Genomic DNA, 24,285 nt, shown 5'->3' with positions numbered 1-24,285 from the left:
ACTTATCTTCATGAGCACTGAGTAATATATAGAATTGCTGAATCACTATATTGTACAGCTGAAACTAATTTAACACCATACGTTAACAATACTGGAATTAAAATAAAAAATAAGAAATAAAAAAGGAAAAAAGATGTAGGATTACAAAGAACCAATTATGTTGATAAACAGATATCAAAACAATTTTAAGTAACACTTTAAACAAATGTTTTAATAATCCATTAAATAACAAATTATTTAATAATCCATTAAATAACAAGATCTAGTAACAAATCTAGTATCTATGGTAATTTTGGTGTAGTGATGAGTGTAAACACTATTTCAAGGTATCTGTAGCAGCTAAGAGATAATGAAAGTATCTGTTAATATTATTATAGTTTTTTTGCCTACATTCTTTTTTTTCCTGATGAACAGTTTTTATTAGTGTGCAGAGCTTTTTTTTTTATTATGTTATGTTAATCACCATACATTACATCATTAGTTTTTGATGTAGTGTTCCATGATTCATTGTTTGCATATAACACCCAGTGCTCCATGCAGAACATGCCCTTTTTAATACCCATCACCAGGCTAACCCATCCCCCCACCCCCCTCCCCTCTAGAACCCTCAGTTTGTTTCTCAGAGTCCATAGTCTCTCATGGTTCGTCTCCCCCTCCGATTTCCCCCCTTCATTCTTCGCCTCCTGCTATCTTCTTTTTTTTTTTTTTTTTAACATATAATGTATTATTTGTTTCAGAGGTACAGGTCTGTGATTCAACAGTCTTACACAATTCACAGCGCTCACCATAGCACATACTCTCCCAATGTCTATCACCCAGCCGCCCCATCCCTCCCACCCCCCACCACTCCAGCAACCCTCAGTTTGTTTCCTGAGATTAAAAATTCCTCATATCAGTGAGATCATATGATACATGTCTTTCTCTGATTGACTTATTTTGCTCAGCATAATACCCAACAGTTCCATCCACATCATTGCAAATGTTTCCCTACATTCTTAAGTGAATGAAATGCTAAGTTTCAGGTAAAGGCTAGTAAAAATATACAATTTTTTCCCCAGTTGAGTTCATGGACCTCCCAAATGCAATTTATAGGCCCCCCCTGAAGTCTCCCTAAATGCCCTGTGTGACAACTTCAAATTCTGTCTTAGTGTGATTTTCTGGATCAGAAGCCACTAGCTCTTCAGGGTGATTAGCTTGGTCACCTCAGCGATGTCATCTGCAAGGAAGCTGAGATATGGAGAGCTGAAGTGACTGTCTGGGGTCACCCAGTTGGTCACTGGGATTGAATTCCAAGTCTCCCCCCGCCATGCCAACACTCCTTGCAGCTTGTAATGACCTGATTGTTCTCTTGGTTTTGCACCAGGTTTGCCCAAGATTCACTATTTATTTTAGTATGTATTCATACTGTTGCTTTATATTTTAATAGCTACATGCATGCCTATCATTTCTCTCCTATTATGATTTATTAAAGCCCAAGACCAAGGAATTCAGTCTTATTTTCTTTTGTGACCTCACTAGCCCTGTAGTGGCTGCTCAACAGCAACTTAAAAGGCCAGCATATTCCTGAGTACTAGCTTTTCCGTCCTTCTAAAATATCTAAAAGCACATATTTACAAATGGATCCATTTTTCTGCAACCTAGTATCTGCCCTTTAAAATGTATTTTGGACATCTTTCCATTTCAGAAGATAGATACACTTCATTCTTTAATGACTGCAAAAAATTTTGATTGTACGGTTATATCAAAACTTGAAACAATTCCTCAAATCATGGCGTTTTGATGGCTTCTAATTTTAGCTACTAAAAACAATGCATATTCATGTACATAGTTATTTGATCTCATATAGGAATATTCTGTAAAGTGGATTACTAGAAAGGGGATTATTGGATTAAATGGTATATTATTTAATTTTGACAGATATCATCTTATTTGTCTTCCAGAAAGGCTGTGTCAATTTATATTCTTAACAGGAAGGTGTGAGGGTATCAGTCCCTTGCACCCTCGCCAACACTAGCTATTGATAATTTTATTTTTCAATGTTGTCAGTATGATAGCTGAAGTCTGACAGTGCTATCAAATATGCAATTCTTTGATTATTGAGACTTTTTTTATATGCTTATTGTATATTTGTATTTACTCATTGTTTATGTCCTTGGCTCATTTTCCTGTTTGGGTTACAGACATGTTTCTTAGACGATGAATTAAAAACGAAGCCTTATTGCTCACCCCTGAATTTCATTTCACCAGCTTGCACCCCCAACTTGATTGGTCATTGCTACTCATATAAAATAGGAGTAGCCAAAAATCCTTTCGGAATAAGGCAGGATTATAAATAAAAGAGAATTAAAAAAACATGTACACTAAGTTCTATGCAAAATGCCTCAGTTCTTCTGACCCCACTGGAGGTGTTTGGTCCTCTGTCTTTCCCTGAGTCCTTGACAATTGGTCAGAAATTGTGCTCAGCAGCAGTTCTCAGATATAACTCAGTATTATCAACGCCATTTTGTACAAAGGGGAACGGACCAGAAAGGTTAAGACTCAAGGTCATGAAGTTAATGGATGCAAATGAGCCCACATCAAACTTGGCCAGTTCTGAGCACTGCAGTTATCATGTCAGGATTTCTCCTAGTGAAAGAATTGCTAATGACTGGATAGCCTTCCATCATGACTGAACTGTTGCTCATTTTCTCCTTTATACTTACTGTAATAATAACACTGGCTACCATTTATTGAGCTTTTACCAAGAGCCAGACACTGGGAATTTCATATGTAATCCTTATTAAAACTCTGTGAGAAAAATGACAGGCAGTTGTTTAGTTGCTTTGCTGTGTTTCTGTTGTCCAGAGCAATCCTCTTTCTCCTAGTAAAGGACTACAGTTTCCTTCAGGGGATGACCTCTTCCTCACTGTGTTTAGTCATGGTGGGACCTGGCAATTAAGGAGGAGGGATATGGCAACCCAACCATGGCTGTCATTACTCTCGAGGGACTTGGAATCTTTCTTGTTAAAGATGATCCGTCTCAGGGATTGTGAACTGGAGGGGGTGGGATGGGGCTTACTTAGATCCCTATAGCCGCTGAGCTTTCTGCTTTTTCTGAACCTAGTTTCCACTTTTTTTTTTTTTTTTTATTCTCTGAATTCTTCATATCTTTCCAATATCTTCGCCTTTGGTAAACCAATCAGATTTTTTATATATTTTTATTCCCATTGTACAGATGAAGTAATTGAGGCTTATCCAACTAGTAAGTTAAGGAGCTGGGAACTACCAAAAACCTATTCTATAACAAAAAGCTCTTTTTTTCCTCCAAATTTTTATTTAAATTCTAGTTAGTAAACATATAGTGTAATATTGGATTCAGGAGTAGAATTTAGTGATTCATCACTTACATATAAAGCCCAGTGCTCATCATAACAAGTGCCTTCATTAATACCCATTACCCATTTAGCCCATCCCACACCCACCTGCTTCCATCAACCCTCAGAGTTTGTTCTCTACCATTAAGAGTTTCTTATGGTTTCTTCTCTCTCTCTCTCTCTCTTTTTTCCACCCTCCCATATGTTCATCTGTTTTGTTTCCTAAATTCCACATATGAGTGAAATCATATGGTATTTGTCTTTCTCTGACTTATTTCGCTTAGCAAAATGCACTCTAGCTCCATCCACGTTGTTGCAAATGACAAGATTTCATTCTTTTGATGGCCTAGTAATATTCCATCACTCACACACACACACACACACACACACACACACCACATCTTCTTTATCCATTTTCAATTGATGGACACTGGATTTCTTTCTATAGTTTGGTTATTGTTGGTGATGCTGCTATAAACATCAGGGAGCAGGTATCCCTTTGAATCTGTATTTTTATATACTTATACCAAAAAGCTCTTAAAACACTGAAGTGCAACCAAGGTCACAGTTAGTTGGTAGAGAGGAAAAGCAAGCAAGCAAACAAATACACTTTAGCAGTTTCTTTTAATTTCTCTGTTACAAAGTAGTTGAGTTTAAAAAACTTTTATAATGAAGGAATTGTATATACAGCATTAAATACCTATATATCATGGTTAATTAGTTGCTCATCTTGCTCATTTTTGCTACCTAATACTGCACAAATTCCTAATTTTGGAGAGATTGTTTGGGGAACTAGAATCCCCATTAGGCCAATTTTGGGGCCCTAACAAGGGAGGCTTTCCCCTTCCAGTTACAGCTTTGAAATTGTGGTTTAGCTGTGGTGAATGGAAGCCAGAAGGGAAAACAAACCATGGCAGGGCTGTGGTCCTAATGGCAAGGGGAGGAAGTGGGGGTGGAGAGGATTGCTCTGTGCAAAGCAAGAGATTTCTAAGACAAAAAGGAGAAGCCTGACTGCAAAATATCAGGTGGTTCAAATAAACCAATTAGATGGGTAATAAAAACAAATAAAAAAACAGTATTTGACAAAATTTACAGATATAAATAAGATATGATTAGGCTAGAATTCTAAAGAGAAAATGCCCAAGAGCACAATATTCTTGCCATTTTAAGTTTTTGCTGATGCAAAATTTCCTGCCATGTAGGATGCTCACTTTTCCTGGGGTCAGCAAAACTTTCATTTAAAACAGTAAAATTTTTACTTACAGATTAAAAAGAGGCTGGAGAGGTATAGTACCAATCACAAGACATGGGCCTCATTCACACAGCAATTTGAACAAACTATAAAACAAATTTATGTACACACACACACACACAGAAATGTAACCACATTTGATATTACATGATAAGAAAAATTTGTAAATTTGTTTAAGGTGTGATAATGGTTTTGTGGCTAAGGTAATTATTTTTTAAAGAGCTCCTAGCTTTTAAAGATATGTACTGAAATAAAGAGAGATGATAACTTGTTTGATGAAAAAGAGCTCCTACCTTTTAAAGATATGTACTGAAATAAAGAGATGATAACTTGCTTCAAAATAATCTGGGGTTGAGGGTGTGAGCAGGGATGAAGATGGAACAAGAATGACCACAAGTCAATAAGTGACAGGAGATAAAAGCTGAATAATAGCTACGTGGGGGCTCATTATTCTGTTCTTCCCACTTTAGCACCTGAGAGAGATTTCCCATGGTAAAAATTTAAATTAAAGGGGTGAAATGTATTTCTTAAGCTAGGTATAGGCATTTATTTTATTATTCTTCCTTAAACTCTCCATATACAATACATATACTGTTTCTATATATGGTAGGTTCACATCATAGAAATTAATTTTTTTTTATTTAGCCAATGTCTGCAATATTTAGTAGGCTTTGAATGTCCTTTGCATGAGTCTCATTTCTACTCAGTTATTGGGCCTTAGGCAAGTTACTTCCATCCCTATATCCCAGTTTTCTCCTCTTTAAAATCAAGATAATGAGAAAGCACACCTTATAGAATTTTCGTGAACATTACATGTGATAATCCCAATAAAGTAGTTAGCCTCGTTCCTACAATAGTAAAAAAACTTAGCAAGTGTTAAGTACTACCATTATAATTATTATTAATATATAACAAAAATTTTGAGGTATTTGTTCATTCAACATTCATCGAATGCCTATGTTTTTGATATTTTGGGGGGCTTATTTTTTCTCGGTAGAATACTGTAAGCAGAAGGGATTTAGTAAATATGGGAAGTAAGCATTATATTACATTCACTTCAGTTACAAAAGATACCATACCCACACTGTATTACAGTAAAAGACTTTTTAGCTAAACCTTAGGAATCACTGCCACATATTAACACATGCATATTAAATACAATAAATGCTATTTGAAAATATTTAAGGTCTTATAAAAAATAGAGCTACCATACGACCCAGCAATTGCACTACTGGGTATTTACTCCAAAGATACAAATGTAGCGATCCGAAGGGGTACGTGCACCCCAATGTTTATAGCAGCAATGTCCACAATAGCCAAACTATGGAAAGAGCCGAAATGTCCATCGACAGATGAATGGATAAAGATGAGGTATATATACACAATGGAATATTATGCAGCCATGAAAAGGAATGAAATCTTGCCATTTGCAATGACGTGGATGGAACTGTAGGGTATTATGCTGAGGGAAATAAGTCAATCAGAGAAAGACATGTATCATATGATCTCACTGATATGAGGAATTCTTAATCTCAGGAAACAAACTGAGGGTTGCTGGAGTGGTGGGGGTGGGAGGGATGGGATGGGGTGGCTGGGTGATAGACATTGGGGAGGGTATGTGCTACGGTGAGCACTGTGAATTGTGTAAGACTGTTGAATCACAGACCTGTACCTCTGAAACAAATAATACATTATATGTAAAAAAAAAAATAAAAAAAGAAGAAGATAATAGGAAGGGAAAAGTGAAGGGGGGGAATTGGAGAGGGAAATGAACCATGAGAGACTATGGACTCTGAGAAACAAACTGAGGGTTTTGGGGGTGGGGAGTGGGGGGATGGGTTAGCCTGGTGATGGGTATTAAAAAAAAAAGAAATATTAAGACATTCTGCTTAATAATTTAAAATTCAGCATAGAATTTAGCATTATATCAGAATATGCAAATTCACATTATCTCTTGTTTATAGATAAGAAAACAACAGGTTGCAATATGTGGTACAACATTTCAATTTATATTATTGTAAATCTAGATCCAGTAGAGAATGGTAGGAAATTTTCTGGAAAAAAGCAAAAATCTTAGGGTCCAGGTCTCTGAATGATCGTTTTTTTAAATGTGAACTCAGACCTTTATGCAAATTCTGAACATTCTGTATTATCTGCTCGCTGTATAGTCTGATAAATCAAAGCACTTTGCAATTTTCTGCAGGTGGCATTACATTAGATAACTGTCACCCAAATGCGAAGACTTTATTGCTATTTTATATTACTTGTCTATATCAAAACCAAACCTTTAAAAATGACAGAATTGGGGCAGAGAGATGACACGATCTTTATTTTTCACATTGGACTTATGGATTATCAGAGCAGTTAGCTGAAGAGGTCCCTTATCTTCTGCTTGCTTTGACTATCTAACCTCAATCATGTAGCTTGATTGAATTTCTATATTTTGCAGCGAGTCAAAGCATCACACAGTCTTGAAAATCTAGTGTTCATGTACCAAATGATTCTTTTTTTAAAAGTTTTATTTATTTATTTGAGAGAGGGAGGGAGGGAGGGAGAGAGAGAAAGGGAGTGGAGGGTGGAGAGGAGCAGAGGGAGAAGGAGAGAGAGAATCCCAAGTAAACTCCCCACTGAGCGTGGAGACAGATGTGGGACTCGATCTCAAGACCTGAGATCATGACCTGAGTTGAAATCAAGAGTCAGATGCTTAACTGACTGAGCCACCCAGGTGCTCCCCAAATGATTCTTTTTTCTAACCTCCTTGTTACAAATGCAGATCCTAGAAATGTTAACGGTTCATAATACCAACTCTAGGCAGGCAGAGATAATTAAAAATCTAGTGACATCCACAGTGTAGACATCCAGGCCAGCTCTTCAATTTCAGATTGTTTTAAAACTTCTCAGTGGCAAAGCAATTTACTCTTGCAGCAATAGCTATAGCTAAGTCTGTATACTGGAACTGATTGATTTTGTGTTTTTCTTCTCCTATATGCCAATATCTCCAATTCATTCACCTCTCTTTCAGTGGGCCCATCACACTGAAGACTAGACAGGTAAAACAATCAGTGAAGAGTTGTATTACCTGGTCATCACAAATCACTAGGAGAATGGATCTCTAATAGAGTTCAGCACAGAATCTCACATGTAACAAACACATTATTTGTTAAATGAGGGAATAAAGAAATGTCAAATGTTCTGGTAATGATGCAAATTAGTCCTGTGGTATTTGGCATTTATTATACAACTGAATACCCCAATTCTATCTCCAGCCCTGAGCTCCGTACATATTTGTATGCCCCTTAAACATGGCCACTTAGATAGCTAATAGAAGTATCAAAATTAACTTGCACAAAAGAAAAAATCTTGGTTCCATCTACCCTCAAACCTGCTCTTTTCTCATGTTTGAAAGTTACATCCATCTCATCGCTCATATTTAAAAGCCTGGGGGGTCTTCCATATTTCCTCTTTTCCCTCACAGTCTGTATTCAGTCTAGCGGTAATTCTTACGGGTTCCGTATCTGCACTCTGTTGAATCTGACAGCTTCTTAGTATCTCCAGACCAACATCATTGCTCACTTGAACACTGCTCAGATTCCTACCTGGTCTCCCTACATCCATGCTTACTTACCTCACTCTCCAGCCCAGTTTCCACAAAAAGCCAGAGTGATCTTCTCAAGGCATAAATGAACTCTTATTACTACTGTGCTTAAAATTTACCGATGGTGTCCTGTTGTAGGTAGGACACAACCCAAACTTATTGTCATGGACTACTAGACCTTATAAGACCTGGACCTTGCCTACCTCTCTGACTTCATTTCTTACCATCTTCCTCCCTGTCCTCCATGCTCCTACAACATCCCACACTCATTTTCTCCTTTCTATTCCCTCTGTCCAGAGACTTGGCTCCATCTAGCTCATGGCTGCCTCCTTTTTGTTATTTATTTCTTGTATCAAATGTCCCTATTAAAGTGATTTTTCTCCTGGCCACTCTAGCTAAAGAAATTGCTCCTCCCCTCCTTGATACTCTATTCCACTCTTATTTTATTCATAACACTTACTACCATCTGCAATTACCTTACTTAATTATTTACTTGTTTATTATGTTTTCTCTCATCAGAATCAAAACTCCATAGAACTGAGAACACATCTGCCCTGTTTGCATCTGTCACATTTCCAGTATCCAGTACAGTCTGTGTCTCATTGTAGGTGCTCAATAAATGATAGCTATAGAAAATAAATTAATCGGGTGCCTGGGTGGCTCAGTTGGTTAAGCGACTGCCTTCGGCTCAGGTCATGATCCTGGAGTCCCCGGATCGAGTCCCACATCGGGCTCCCTGCTCAGCAGGGAGTCTGCTTCTCCCTCTGATCCTCCTTTCTCTCATGCTCTCTGTCTCTCATTCTCTCTCTCTCAAATAAATAAAATCTTAAAAAAAAAATAAAAAAAATGATAGCTATAGAAAATAAATTAATCAATACATTAAAGAAAAATCCACGCATTTAGATGTTTGAGGGCCCACTATAAACCAGAAACTTTTTTCTGAGGGTGCAAAGGCTACACAGTTTCCACCCTTATTGAGTTTCCAGAAACTCTATTTTTCAACCCAAAGGGAAATGACCAGAGGGCTGGCTGTTTTTCTGTCCAAATCTAATAGGCAACACCCAGGCTATTTCTCTCCTCTAGGATAAGCATGACAGGTAAAACAGTAGTGTGAGAATCCTGGATGCTTCCCAGTTGAGTAACTGTTACTCACTTCTTTGCATCCATCTAAAGACCTGGACATGAGACTAGGTGGGCTCAATGAGTTGGTCGGTTTTGGCGGGGGACTGGAAACTCTAATCCTCAAGGTGAAGGAGGTGGCACATTCCAATCCCGCATGTCTGAAGGACTGCATACAACCCACATTTCCAGGAGGGAACAGTGTATGGCCAGTCACATCAGGAATGTTTTGCTCCCTGAAGGCAGTTCTGCTGCTGTGTGTGGGTATGTCATTTCCTTCTCAGAGTCTGTGGGAGGCCTCCTTGAACATGAGACGTGCAAAGAGAAAGGGACACATTTGTTGTACACAAGATGGCTGTGGGATTCAGGTTTGGAGACAGGCTCAAAGTATTTGCTTTAAAATGCTGCAGGTAAAGGAAACTTCCAAACACAAGGACTCCTTTGTAAGTTCAGAGTTCATGGACATGCCATCTGTGCTCAGACGCCAGTCCTTTGCATTAAGTTCTCCGAAGTCTTCAGCTCATAGTGGAGATGAAGAAGTGGATACTGATCAGGCCTCACCTGGGATCTGCGTGGCCTGGTACCCGCCTACCTTCCCAGCCGCATTGGCCACCATGCTTCTCTTTTGCTCAGCTCTAGCCACACACACCTTTCAACCCCTCATAATTTTAGCTCTCTCCTGGCTCAAGGCCTTTGCATGTACTTTTCCCTCTGTCCTAAATTTTCCTCACTTCCCTCCTACCTCACCTGCTGAATGCCTACTCATCCTTTACGTATCAAACTTAAACATCAGTTAAGAGAAGCTACTTCTGGCCCCTTGATCTATATCAGATTCCCCCACAGAACTCTGTTCATTTCTTTCAGTTTTTATCTCAATTTATAAGTATAAATTCACTAGCAAGAACTTTAAATTAATTTTGGTCTCCCCTAAAGGTACATGGGTAAGGTATACTGGCACAGGAATTTTATCTGTTTTTGCTTACCATTGTATCTGTAAATATAAATAATTGGGTAATCTGTAAATAAGAGTGATGTATATTCTTGGAACACACACATGCTGAAAAATGTGGCCATTGCCAAAAAAAAAAAAGTTCATCCTACCATTGTGCTAAAGGTCTGACTGTGGTGGTCATTTGTTCTGTTAGCAAAGCGTTTCCAGCTCCCTACCTAAGCTAACATGGTAGGAGCCAACTTCCTATACTTCTGGTATTGAGTAGGGTTATGTGACTAGTTCTGTCCAGTGAATTGTGAGCACAGGTGCTGTGTCCCTTCCAGGTTAGAGCCTTCATTTGCTGGTGCAAGATCCCCTAGAACTTCCTTTTACTCTGGCACAGTGGGAACATTTGAAATCAAGGCTGCACCATTGGCTTGGATCACTGAGTAATTACTATGAACAGAGCTCCTATGGTGGATACATAATATAAAGGAGAAATAAATCTTGGAGATTTGGGGCTGTTTGTTACTACAGCACAATGTAGCTTATCCTGACTGATGTAAGAGCTGAATCCAAACTTCCTTGCTTAAAAAGTAACAATACAAAATAATGAAAACAAGGATAAACATTTATTGAAAAGTTACCACATGTCAGGTATAGCTCTATAAACTTTATAGGAATGATGTCAATCTCATAAAAATGATATAAGGGAGGTAATATTTTTATTCCCAGTTTAGAGATGCAGAAATTAGGCTCAGGGAGGTCAAGTAAATTGTGCAAAGTCATCTTGTTTGTGAGAGGTGGAGCCTTATTCTGCCATACTCCAAAATGCACATGATGTGGAGGGAGCGTGCACGCGAGTGCACAAGTGTGCTCAGGCCTGCCCAGCTCAGGCATAATTACACACAAACAGATTAATCCAACACAGGTTTCTCAGCCTCAGGACTAATGACATTTGAGGCTGAGTACTTCTTTGTCGTGGGGGCTGTCCTGTGCCCTGTGGGATGTTTAGCAGCCTCAAGGCCCTAGCCACTACCAGATCCTGAGAGTACCTCCACCCCAGTTGAACCAAAACTGTCTCCAGGACAGGTGCCAAAACTGCCCCCAACTGAGAACCACTGGTCTGGCAGCTGATTTCACTCATTTGCTGAGGACTTAGCATAGTGCTCGGCTCTAGAGATGGTGATGGAAAATCAGAGGTGGCTGGGCCCTTCAGGGAGCTTATAGCTTTCAGAAAAGAGCCAGATGTTAACCACACAATCCTGTGAATAATTCCTTGTGGAAAGTGCTACAAAGGAAAAGTACAGAGCCTTCAGCTGGGATGAAAGATGTTCTTGGGCCTGGCTGCAAAGAGGTAATTCATATTGACTAGATTTTTATCAAGAGAAGATGCTATAGGTCTCCAATGAATGCCAGTAAATTTTGCTGAGCTCGAGTGTGACCAGGCTCTAAATCACCTTAAACTCTTAAGGTTTTTCCAGTTCAAAGGACTCTAATGCCAGCTTTAAGAGTGGCAGACAGGTGGAGGGAAAGGTCCTAAGTGTATGCTGCCTCCTTTGGCAACATGGGTACCGGTGTGGGGCTGGCCTCTGTCATCTGAATATACATGAGCTAGACTCTACCATGCCTTTCATCTATCAAGTGGCTGTCAGAGGGACTCAGCGGGTCTGGGGATAATGTACTTGGATGTTTATCAGGCCAAACAGATAAAGCATCCACCGAGACTGAGGCAAGGGAAAAATATATCCCTCTAAAAATAAACCCGATTTTAATTTCAAACTGGGTCAGTTTGGCTTGGGAATTATTGGGGAGGGTGGCTGAGCTGCTCAGGAGATGAAGTGGAACCCTTGCTAATTTAATTTGCATATGCTGCTTAAAATGCGAAAAGCCTGCTGCTTGGAGCCTGGCAGCTCTCTGGGCCTGGCAGTGCCCTTTCCTACCTTTGCAGGCTCTGTCTGAGAGGCTCTGTGGTAGTCATTGTGTCAGAGAGGTGCAGAACTCACCAAGGGGCTTTGGAGAGCCTTCTCCTGGGGGCCGGGGCAGAGGAAGGGCATGGGGTAGAGGGTGTCACAGGTCAGGTGGTCTCACTTGAGTCCTGCTGTGGCCAAAAGAGCCTGTGTTTCCTGGAGCCCTGAGATAGGAGCCATCTCTGTCCCTGCATGCACTTAACCGTGATGTACATGTGCTCAGGGTGGATGCTCAGGAATTGCCGTGGAACGGCGTGAAATAGAAGTGAAGCTACTGCAGCAGGACTTGAGATCATTCTTCACTATCTCTGCTTCATCCAGAAGCAGGGAGAAACCACAGAGTCTTTGGAGACCACTCTTTTCCCTTATTCCCTCCTCCTTGATTCTTCCCCGTCCACATGTCTGCTGGCTCATCTCATTCATTCTGACACCTGCCTCCTCCTTTCCTTAAGAACTCATCAGCTCTCACCTGGGCACCACTGCAAGGGTGTCTAAGCCAGCAGTTCCCAGATTTGGGGACTTCATGCACTATGAAATAATCATTTTAAAACAAATCGAGGCATGTTTTTATTTTGTCTGGTAAGGAAATGGACTTGGTACTACATCTACTGTGATAAACAGAATGCATTTTTACACCAAAAACATAGAAAGGCAGTCATCTCTGAATAACAAGACATTCTCAAGAAAGTACCGTTGGAAATTTGGAATTCTCACAGACAGGGTCACATGTTCAACACACACACACACACACACACAGGTTTTACCTTCCTGTTTCTCGATGGCTCGGTGAAAACCCTGCCATGAAGTGCCACCAGTCCAAGGGCCCGCACGTGGCCACCACCACCCTACCTTCCCTGACTCTGATTTCTCTTTCATCAGTCCTCTCTATGAAGCCTCAAAGGACACCTTCCTAACAGGCAAATCTTACCATGCCTCTCCACTGCTGAAAACCCTCCAACAGCCCCTCAACCACTACCCTCGGGATAAGGTGAAACACACTTGGAGAAACAAAGAGAAGTGAAATGATGTGCCTGAGTCACACAACTGGCTCTTGGCTGGCATATCGGGAGCACTGGCATGTGTGGTATTATTCTTACTCTGAGTGAGGCCCCATGATTAAGTTTAGACTAGCTGCTAAAGACAGGACACTGGTCCTGCTCCCAAATCCATGCTTCGGAGGTGTCACTCTCACAAAGACAGGCCATGGGAACCTCAGCAGAGATGGCAGAGGCAAGCTACAGCAATCTCACTTCACACTCACTGCCCTACTAGGACATGGGATCACCACTCCCCATTTCAAAGAGAGGGTAACATCTCTCATGAAGAATGCGACTCTGACAAAAGGCAGAGAAGGAATGGACAGAGGACAGAAACAGGCTAAGCGTGGAGCCAGATGGACATTTTCAAGCTCTGTCCTTGGATAATTGAGGATGGAGGAGCAAGAAGCTGCTGGACAAGTGACCGTCTGCAGCTATTGTTGGTAACTCTGGCCTGGCATAGATCCAACCTGGCAGGGGGGACAGCAAAAGAAACATCCACTTTGGCTTCACAAAAGAGCTTTTGAATTCATTTGGCTGGAAGAGTAATTACACCAATTTCCTTCATAGCACTTTGCAGTGTGACTAATGCATTTATACCTCTTTCCCCAAACTGAAACGCCTGACTTTCCTATATTCAGATTTGAAATAAAACTCTGGTTCTGGATGAAATGGAAGTCAGACCTCTCAGATTAAACAAAAATGATCCTGAGGTTCTCAGTAGACCAGGCCTTAGCCACAAATATCAGGGGACAAGAGTACTGCCTACTGCTGGCAGGAAACTTCAGCCCAGCCCTCAAAGGAAGAGACAGAATTATCTTATAACATGAGATATACTCTATGGGGAAGCTAATTTGCTTTACTTTTAATTGCAGAGATCCAAGATCACTTCATTTCTAATTATACAGGGAATGTGCAATATTTTCCAGTGACCCATTAAGGGTATTGATCAATGGCTAATGATAAATAATACAGGATTCTGGCAAAAGAAAGTAACAACAGTATTTAGCCCAAAGTAATTAACCCTTCTACTTCCTTTATATTTTTCCTGATGGACAAATAAACCCTCAAACAAAAATTCTCTCTTTTTTTAAAGCTTTTACTTATTTATTTGAGAGAGAGAGAGCGAGAGAGCATGAGCAGGGGAAGGGGCAGAGGGAGAGGGAGAAGCAAGCTCCCGCTGAGCAGGGAGCCAGCCACGGGGCTGGATCCCAGGACCCTGGGATCATGACCTGAGCCGAAGGCAGATGCTTAACCAACTGAGCCATCCAGGCACCCCCCCTCTTTCTTTCTTAATGGCACAGTAAGATCAGAAAAAATATTCATAGGAGAGTTAGTTCCTGCTCTATTCATAGCTCTATCTGGTATTGGTAGTCATGTAGGTGAGTTATGTGGCATTATACAAGTTTTTATAGGCAACTCTGTTTGAAAAATCATTGCTTTGAAGGGGCACATGTACCCCAATGTTTATAACAGCATTATCAACAATAGTCAAATTATGGAAAAAGCCCAAATGTCCACCAACTGATGAATGGGTAAAGAAGTTGTGGTATATATATATACATGGAATATTACTCAGCCATCAGAAAGAATGAAATCTTGCCACTTGCAATGACGTGGATGGAGCTAGAGTGCATTATGCTAAGTGGAGTAAGTCAGAGAAAAACAAATACCATTATGATTTCACTCATATGTGGAATTTAAGAAACATAACGGATGAACATGGGGGAAGGGGGGAAAAAAAGAAAGGAAAGTAGACCATAAAAGATTCTTAACTATAGAGAACAAACTGAGGGGTGATAGACGGAGGTGGGCAGGGGATGGGCTAAATGGTGATGGGTATTAAGGAGGGCACTTGTGATGAGCACTGGGTGTTATATGTAAGTGATGAATCACTAAATTCTACACCTGAAACCAATGTTACCTTATATGTTAACTAATTAGAATTTAAATAGAAACTTGAAATTAAAAAAAGTTATTGCTTTAAGATAACATAGGTAAGACCTATTTGTGGGTGAAAATGTGAAGCACCCAAATTCGCTTACATTGCTGGTAGCAGCATTTATTGGTAAAACCACTTCGGAAAATAGTTTGGCAGTATCTACTAAAGATAAACATCTATATATCTATATCTGTCACAGGATCCAGAATTCCACTCCTGGGTATCTACTAAAAGAAATGAGCACCAACGCCCATCAAATAGCATAAATAAGAGTGTTTGGAACAGTTTGATTCATAGTAGCTCCAAACTGGAAACAACCCAAATGTTCATCAACAGTAGAATGGATACATTTTGGCATATTTACACACTGGAATACTGCATAGCAATGAATGAGAATGAACTACTATTATCTGCAACAATAAAAATACATCTCATAGAAGTGAATTTCAGAAAAAGAGGCAGACAGAAAGTATATACACTTTATAATTTCATTCTTAGGTAGCTCAAAACAGGCAAAACTAATCTGGAAGAACAGTTGCAGCTGATGGGCAATCTGGGGATAGATGTTGATTTTAGAAGCCCAATACCTAGTTTTTCTCTGATTTCACGGTTGTCTCCATAGCAACAGTCACAGACTCTAAAACGGGTAGCCTCTTCAAGAAGAGAGACATTGTCATTCTCAACAGCTGCCTGGGAAAGTGGCACCTGCAGAGACGTGGGGTTTCCTACTATTTTTCCCGTTAGAGAAAGGTTTTGTGAGTGATAATACTAACACACCTTTGAATGAGAACACCATGGAGGCCTTTTACAACCATTGTCTTGGGGGACAGGAGTGATACTCATGTGGAAGTGAACATTATTATTTCAGTCCTGGGAGCCTGTGATTTGTCTGGTGGAAACTGGATACAGAAAATGGAAATCATGATAAAGCTTCCCCCCCCCCCCCCCAATACTGAGTTTGCTTTAGTGGAACTAAAATGAGAACATTCTGACTGCTGATCCTGTTCTTCTTCTGTAAGTTCAGGAAGAGGGATAGGTTTTAAGAAATAGCATAAATTCAATTTCTGTTCAGCTCATGCTTGCTTAGCTCTTATCAAATTATAAATGGCCATCTACACACTGTGTCCTTTGATTCCATAATAACCCCACAAGACCAACAGAGCACATTTTACTGGTTTTATTTTGCAGGTGGGGAAACTGAGTCTTAGCAAGGTGAAGTCACTGCTCAAGGTCACACAACTAGTAAATGATCGGGGCTGGAATTCAAACCCAGAAGGGTCTGTGTGCAACATTTTTTTTCCCCATCATACTGCCTGTTTCCATCAGCCATGGATTGGACTCTTCTAAGATTTGTGCAGGGAGGGAGATGTTAGACACTCCTTATTACCTTTAACAATCTGTTTCAAACTTAATTAGGGAAGTCTTTTTCCTTAAATAAATTCATTTACATTCTTTGGAAGATACTAAGAGCCACATCTCAGCTTTCTCTTCTCCTGCTGTATCCTCATTCCTTTAACGATAATTATTACCAAAGATCTTCAATAGCCCCCTCAACTATGGCTTTAAAAACTAGAGTTTGAGCTGAAGAAGATGGTGGACCCAGTGTCATTTCATATCCAAATTCAAAGATTCTCTCAGTGATAATAACTTGAGTAAATGGCTGAGTTTTCTCATTCTGGAGGATGCTTGGGCAAGCTTGACTGTATTGAGACATGACACGCTCAATAATTCTCAGGTAACCTCTTCAACCAAGGGAAGAAGAAAGTGAAAAAAATCCCCTGCCTTGTATTCCCCTTTCTCTTGGAAATAAATATTATCAATTTGACTTGGGCGCAGGGAAGTCACTATAAAGAAATGTATGTGTGTTTTTAAAATGTTAAGCAACTTCATGTACCCACTAGAGTGCATACATGCTTGAAATCTGTAATCAAATCTGGAATCCCTCCAAAGACCTGCTTGTTAGCTTCTCCTAGCTTCTCCCAGCTTCATTTCTCACCCCTGAAATGGTGATATTAATGGTATTCATCTGCATGATATAATACATACTAATAACAATCCCAAGCATAAATGTTAGTCATTTTTATTATTGCTTGCTTTTGTAATTAGCCCCTTGGCCTTAGCATCTGGGACGCAGAAACACTAGGTGTATCTAGACTTGTCTCAAGTGGAGTGGTCAAAGCATCCTGAAATATTCACCTGATTCTAGTGCAGGAGCCTGTTTTCTTATTAACCAATGATGTGGAGCTTGGTGCTGTCTCTGAAAGGCTGGAAACATTGTATTTATTTCTCTGAGCAAGATCAGCCCATGTTGGAGTGACTGAAGGCACTCTTGCAAATGCTCTAGGGAATGGTGGGATTCATGAAGTAAATTGTCAGGGAATAGAAGGATGGAACGAGTTTGCAAACACATCTCTATCATGCCTCAAACTTAAACCTCAAAGGTATAGAGCAGGTTACAGGAGAGATAATTTGCTCATTCATCCCAAAAGTGAGAGGAAGTGATTTGCACACCAGTCAGATTGATTTATAAAGTAAGGTGCTTAGTCTTTAATTCAGAGAGACCTTGGATCAAACCTTAGTTCTACAACACACTAGTTGTGTGATTCTAGACAAATCACTTAAGCATTCTGTGTCTCAGTTTCATAGTCTCTAAAATGAAAAGAAGTACTTTCTTCATTGGGTTGTTGTGCGAGAATTAAATGATCTGACACATAATAAGCGCAACTGAAATTGTAGTTATTACAACAGTGTTAGTCTTGTTGTTGGTCTTGTTTTTTGTTTTTTTTTTTTCCCCAAAGTACTGGGCAACCTTATATATTCTGCCTTAACACTTTTTCATTCTGTGTCAACAGGGGAGAGACCTCTTTAGCACCTGTCATGGTCCTTAATGCTGCTAACCAAATATTTCTAGTTCTCTCTGCGGGGCCCATGGTAAGGCTACACTTCCTGGTCTCCCTGTGGTTGGTGAGTCCAGTTCTGACCAATGGGTTATGAGAGAAAGTGATATAAAGTCTCTGGGATAAAGCATTTAAATGCTGGTTCTAGACTTACCAGAATACTCTATTCCCTCTTACATGGCAATTCATGAAATGTTGGAAATATTGGTTGTTCCATCAGTCTGAATCTCTGAGTAACTGAAGTCTAGAATCCTTCTGTCACCCCACAATGGTCACATTGCATGTGCTTATTTTAGTTACTGAGATGTTGGGTTTGTTGCTATATCCTATCTAGCCAATCCTGACCATACCACATCCTTACTGAGTCCCTCCTCACCATCTTAAACCCCCTTACCCCCAGATCCCACTCCCTGTCATCAGAAAATGTGTCCATAATGCCTGTGCACACACCACAGGGACCATGCTCATTTCTCACTATGCTTGGTTACCTGGGACACTGAGCTACATTAACACCAAGTCCTGCCTGCAGTCCACCTCTGGAAAGGGTACCCTGGGGCACAAACCTGAAGTCCAGATACTGCAGGAAAAACAAGCCTTCTTTTTCCTGAAGATCCTTCTTTCTGTTTTTCCCTTGCAGGATGCCACTGAGTTATAACTTTCCTGATATCTTCTGGCAAAACTACACAAAAATCCATATACTAGTTAAACATACCAGTTTAAGAACTTGGAAAAGAAGGAGTATTTGATGTAAGTATGGGATGTCCATTTGGATCCAGGCTTCTGACAGTTTCGACAGTCTAATACCTTGGGGCAAGGCCTGAGTTGAAATTCTAATAAGCCTCCTTCAAAAAGATTGATTACCATATTTGATAGAAGTTTAAAAATGACGTGTCCAAGGTAACATGAGTAGGGGTAAAACTGAGACCAGAAACCAGATCTCCTGCTCACTCTCAAATCTTTAGTCTTTTTTGTATATATTGGGGGAGGGGCAGAAAGAGGGCCCGGTGAGTGGTAGTGAATAGACTCATGGTAGAATTAGCTTGGCCTTCAAAGTCTGGTTGCTCTGAGTTTTTAATTTTTAATTTATTTGCCCTTCAGTCTCCTGTATAAAAGTTGCGATGAGAACTGGGAGGAACACGTGCAAAATTTTTAATACAAAGCCTGGTATTTAGTTATTACTTAACAAATAGTGGCTATTATAGCACTGGAAAATGCAGCCCTTAATGCTGGGATGGGGGGCAGAGCAGGGAAGGGAAGTGACAAAAACCAAGCACAGATATCACTATCATTTGTATGACAATGCCTCAATATTGTCTTATCTCCCCCATTTAGGTAATCGAGCCTTGTCATTGCAGTTTAGTAATAACTTGCACCACCAAGTTGATTTGCTTTGCTCTCAGATCTCAGCCCAATAAAGAACCCCCTACCCTGAGACCAGCCCTGTTCTGATTCTAAGCCTCTAAAAGCTATTACAAGCATGATGACTCAAACTGGCACTAATTTTACAAGGCAAATGAATTCCAGTGGGATGTACCAGTATAATTTATTCAATGCATATTGAATCCATGAGAGGAGTGAACAGGACAGGCTGGGTTCCTGCCCTCATGGAGCCTGCTTTCTAGTGGAGGAGACTGAAAACAAGCAAATAAAATAATGATGGTTGGCAATTTGTGCTTGAAATGAAACAAATAAGGTGCTGGGTTAAAAGAATGTCTTAGGGATAATGCTATAATATTCAGTGAAGGCCCCATGGAGGTGGTGGCGTTTAAGCTAAAACATGAGGATGAGAAGGATGTGGAGAAAGTGCATTTTAGGGGAAAGAACAATCTAGGAGGAGTAAAGAGCAACCATATCATATCTTTCATAGATATTGCTTCATTTTGGACTTGTAGGTAGCTTTGTGAAGTAGGTGTTGGTGGTAGGCAGCTTCTGACATGGCCCCCAGTGATCCCTACCTTGGAATTTATACCCTTGTGTAATCTGTCCCCCTTTAGTCAGGTCTGGACCTAGTGCCTTGATCCTAACAAATCAAATACAGCAGAGCCATGGTATGTCACTTCCATGATTAAATGACAAAAGATTATGACTCCTACCTTCTTAGCAGACTCTCTCTCTCTTGCTGGTGCAAGCTGCCATGTTGGAAAGAACCACATGGCAAGAAACTGAAGGCTCAGTCCAACAGCCCACAAGGAACTGAATCCTTCCAACAACCACTGAGAGAGTCTGGAAGCAGATCCAGCCCTAGTTGGGAGGATGGTGGCTCCAGCCAGTATCTTGACTGTAGCCTTTGAGAGACCCTGGAACAGAGGAACCAGCTAAGCTATGCCATTTCCTGACTTTCAGGAACTAAGAGATACTATATGTGTGTTGTTTCAAGCCACAGTTTTGGGTGGTGTGTTATGCAGCAATAGATAATACAGCATTCACTCATTCTCTTTTGAGATATCCTGCAGGGCAAACAGTGGCCTAGGTGCTAAGGAAACAAAGATGTACTTCACAGTCCCCAGATGCTCACAGTTTCATAGAGGGAGACAATGTGCATGGTACTAAAGAATAGGACAACTGTACTCTCTGTTGTTCCAGTAGTCACAATGTCCTGTAGAAGCCATAGAGAAGGGAGAAGGGAGACAACAACTCTTCCTGGCAGAGTCGGGGAAGGCAGGAAGTGAGGAAACTGGGTCTCAGGGAATGTAAGAAATTGGCCACGGTCATACAGCTCATCTAATTCCTTCTGCTGTGTTCACACATGATGGAGGACATGTGTTTATCTCTAGTGTAAGACTGTCTATTTTAGGGGCACCTGGATGGCTCAGTCGTTAAGCGTCTGCCTTTGGCTCAGGTCATGATCCCAGGGTCCTGAGATCGAGCCCCACATCGGGCTCCCTGCTCATTGGGAAGTCTTCTTCTCCCACTCTCCCTGCTTGTGTTCCCTCTCTTGCTGTGTCTCTCTCTGTCAAATAAATAAACAAAATCCTTTTTAGAAAAAAGAGACTGTCTTTTTTAGCCTACAATTCTCAGAATCTTCTCTCTTATGTTTCTTAATAATCTAAAACCAAATATATGGCGAAATGAATTCTTTATTGCAAATGCAAAATAGGCAACGGGTTAATCAGGTTTTGGTGATGAAAATTAAAGTTACACTTCCAATTAACTTTCATAAAACAAAAATCAGACCACTTTAATCTAACTCATTACTCTGCATGCATTTCCACACAGTTGGGGGTCACGCATCTCTACACAGAGATGCTGGTGTTGGACAGAAAATGATGGAAACCATGCTTCATGATGGAATTTAATTAGCAACATAGATTAGTTACATAGAAATGTAACAAAGGCAATGATGCCAGAAGAGCATCCATGGATGCTTCAGAATTTTAGAAAACTTGCCTGAGAGATAAGCCTAAGGTTTTTATTTTTGGTCTGATAATTTGCTAAACCTGCAAACCTAGAAGGAGCCTAATTAAAGTTAATGAGAAATAATCTCCATTTAAAAAGTCTTATTAATTTGTTATTTTTGTACAGAGCTCTTTTCTCCTGAGTTCATATCATATATTACATTCAAAACTCAAATCTGAAAAGCTCTTATTTATAAGATTTTTTTCTCTTTTCTTTTTTAAAATTTTTGCCCCCTTTATTTTGTGAGGCATAATATTTATTTTGAAGTGTATTTTATGAGGCATACATTTTTTAAAGTGCAAATTTTTAGGGCATAGCTTGATTAATTTTACATATGTGCACCATGTAAACACCACCCAACTCAACTCAAGATATAGAACAATGCTGTCTAAAAGAACTTGTGTGATGATGGAAATGTTCTGTCTGTACTGTCCACTTTGACAACCACAAGCCTTATCATATATGGCTGATGAACACTTGAAATGTGGCTAGTGCAACTGAGGAACTGAATTTTAAGTTTATTTAATGAGGCTATTGGCTACCATTTTGGATATTATAGACATAGAACACTTCGAGCTTTTGAGTACCTTTAGGCCAACACCTACACAGTGTATTCCATGTGTACTCCTCCATTCTACTGAGGCCCAGCCTGTAGGAGTTAGCAACTCCATGAGGCCTGTTTTTCTCTTCGAAGATCACCAAAATACAAGACGTCAAAAGCACATATACAAGCACATATCAAGTCCTCTACTTTTCAAGTCTGCTAACTGCCTAATGACAAAGTAAATGTGATGGCTAGGTCCAAAGTCAAGATGTGGATAAGTTTACTTAAGACCCATAAACCATTTTATGATACAATTTCTTCTCTACTCTGGTCTGTTGCTAGGCACAAAAGGATAGTAGACACCTCAGATAATCTCTCTTCATTTAGCCTCAATTGTCTCCTTATCATTCAAACTCAGCTCAACCAGTACTTCAGTCTATGAAGTAGCTACTAACCAATCAAATTCCATTGTTATCTAGATTGCCAACATTCTCTAGTTGTTGACATTTACACCAATATGCCACCACCCCATCGCCCTCATCACCATTATCATTAGCTGTCCTGACCAACTCAGGCTGCTATTTGCTGAATCTCTAGCATGTGACAGGCTCTTATTCTACCTGGTAGCTATTAGTATGTCTGTTTTACAGGGAAGTTAATGAACTTCCTAAAGGTTACAAAGATAATAAGAAACTGAGCCTGGACTGATACCTAGATGTGCCTATAAACACAGTATCTCTATCATATCATGCTGCCCCCATATATTACAACAGGCTACTGTGTCACATATTGACTTTGCCCTGTGGATGGATTTTGCTTACATATTAGTTTTGTTCCTCCAAATTACACTATATACTTCTAGAAGGCAAGGACTTTGTGTTACACTTCTTCAGGTTTTTCCTTAGCATGATTTGATTAATTGTTTGATTTCAAGAACTGATCCCAGAAAACCAGCCCAATCTTAAACATCATTATTCATCAGAATGGAACTTTCCCAAGACACAGGAATTGGATTAATCAATGATAGCCAATAATAACTAGCACCAACTATATTAGGTGGGTATTATTATTCTCATTATATATATATTTCATATATATATTTTTCATATATATATATATGAAAAGTGAGGCTCAGAGAGGTTAACTGACTGGCTCATGAACACAAAGTAAGTAGCAGAGACAGAATGCAAACCCAAATCTCTGTAATTTTAGAGTCCTATTTTTGTCACTAGCGCTCAATGTTTAATTTCTGCACAATACCGGCGTTAAGTTATAACTATGCTGAAGGCTTTAGCTATGAAATTCTATAAAGATCAACCCTTGGTAAACCCTTAATCATGGACCAAGTCTTGACTCTAGTGGCAATAATAATAAATGATAATGCTATTTTAAATTTTTTAAAAATGCATATATACCAAGCATGGTGCTAAGTGATTTATTCATTACCTTATCACAACCTCATAATAAATACAGTAAAGCATATTCTGCTATTATTCCCATTTTACAGACAAGCACATTGTAGGGAAGTTAAGTGACTTGTCCAAGATTTTGAGTGGTAAGGTAAATTCAATTTAAAATTTTTTTATTTATTAAAATGTACTTTAATTTATAAAATCAACCAATCAAAATAGAAAACAAAAAGACTGTAATGAGTCTAGGAGATTAAGATTCTGACAGCACATACTTGCCTTCTGTGTTACATAATGACTGTCTTCAGTCCCAACATTGTAAACAACCATCACTCCCCACCGTTCACAGAATGGATGGACTAAGTTTTATGTTAAAACTTTCTGGGTTGAAAAGGTAACATCTTATATCCATTGGGCCACTTTTGGGAAAGTAAAGAATTCTTTCTGTTATGATATGATATATTATTTAACCTCAGGGGTTGACATACTGCAGCCTTTGGGTCAAATCCACCTGCTGCCTGCTTTTGTAAATAAAGTTTTATTGGAACACAGACAACGATGCCCATTCTTTTGCATATTTCTGTGGCTGCTTTTGCTACAGTGACAGAATTAAATAACTGCGGCACAGGCTGCAGGGTCCACAAAGTCTAAAATATTTACCAAGCCCTGGTTTAATTCTTCGTTTAAAACCTTTGTCATTTGAATGTTCATGCATGCTTTTGTGGGTGTTCTTTCTCCAAAGAACAGCTTTGTTTTAATTCTGGGGTCCCTGGGCCCTGACAAGAAGGTACTTATGCTGTGAAACACAAGGCAGTCACTTTTCCAAGCCATCCAGTTGGC

At 39.7% G+C, this 24,285-nt stretch overlaps 1 protein-coding gene across 7 annotated transcripts in view; it reads right to left on the bottom strand.

Annotated features, from left to right (window-relative positions):
- Positions 1-24,285, bottom strand: part of CADPS (calcium dependent secretion activator) — a 476,998-nt gene that overhangs the window by 304,472 nt on the left and 148,241 nt on the right. The gene's annotated exons all lie outside the window — the stretch shown is intronic.

The sequence above is a fragment of the Mirounga leonina genome, unplaced genomic scaffold (genome assembly GCF_011800145.1).
Source record: "Mirounga leonina isolate KUSES-001 unplaced genomic scaffold, KU_Mleo_1.0 Mir_94, whole genome shotgun sequence".
Classification (NCBI taxonomy): Eukaryota; Metazoa; Chordata; class Mammalia; order Carnivora; family Phocidae; genus Mirounga; species Mirounga leonina.
This window is presented reverse-complemented; position numbering and strand designations above follow the sequence as displayed.